Source organism: Rattus norvegicus, chromosome 13, assembly GCF_021556685.1.
Source record: "Rattus norvegicus strain SHRSP/BbbUtx chromosome 13, alternate assembly SHRSP_T2T, whole genome shotgun sequence".
In the NCBI taxonomy this organism is placed as follows: Eukaryota; Metazoa; Chordata; class Mammalia; order Rodentia; family Muridae; genus Rattus; species Rattus norvegicus.
In genome coordinates, this window is record NC_141546.1 from 5,755,868 (window position 1) to 5,756,916 (window position 1,049).

The following is a 1,049-nucleotide window of genomic DNA, read 5'->3' on the forward strand; positions in this document are numbered from 1 at the left end:
GCACACCAAATCAAAGCTCTTCACCTAGCTTTTCAAAGGACTAGGTGTGTGTCATGTCATTTCTTTGTATTGTAGCTGCCCAGATAAAAATCAAGACACGGAGTTCCTGAGGAAACTCCTCTAATCTCCTCTGAACTACATTAAGAGCAAGACACATGGCGTTATAAAGAACAGAAATTGGAGTTGGGGATTTAGGACCATAGTAGAGTGTTTGCCTATCAAGCACCAGGCCCGGGGTTCAGTCCTCATCTCCAGGAAAAAAAAAAAAGAACAGAAATTGAAGTATTGCCCTGTGAGTAAAGAAGACAGCAGCACATACCTGAATGGTGATGTGAAGATTTGTGTGTGACCTGGCCATCAGAGAAACTTCCATTTTGGATTTCTCTTCTTTCTTAGATTAATGCATTCAATGCTTCAGTAGCTTTTATCCTCCATACTAGACTTGCATTTGTTGTGTATTTTTAGAAGTTGTAACTTGTTTTCTGTCTTTATCCAAGCTCAAATGAGAATATACAGCAAGAAAAAGGTAAATATGCTATACAGATATGTGTTCCTTTTGTTCCGCAAAACATTTACAAAGATATAAAATATTTAAGGCCTAGCAGAGCTAGCAATGTTAGCAGAAAAAATTACACTGAATCAAGACATCTGCTTGAAAAGACAGCAGCAAATCAATTCTTATTGCCATCCTATTATGGATAAGTGTCTCCCAAATATATGTGTTCTGGTCTTTAAAAAATATGTTTGAGGGTCTACAGCATTTCTCATAAATCAAAAGATAATGGAACTTGCTTTCAAACATGTCATTTTGACGAACTATAGAAATGATCCCTGAAAGTATAGTCTTTCAAACATGTCATTTTGAATTCAATACCCAGAACTTTAATAGTGGAAATAGAGAACTGATTTCTACAAGTTGTTTTCTAATAACACAGACACACAGACACACAGACTCACAGACACACACACACACACACACACACACACACACACACATACACACACACAAAGACAAGTATAGTTGAAGGCCAACACAAAGATAAATTCAA

The 1,049-nt window shown here is 36.7% G+C and overlaps 1 pseudogene; it reads right to left on the minus strand.

Moving 5' to 3' along the window:
* Positions 1-762: 762 nt before the first annotated feature.
* LOC148001520 (small nucleolar RNA U3) lies at positions 763-847 on the minus strand (annotated as a pseudogene).
* Positions 848-1,049: the final 202 nt, after the last annotated feature.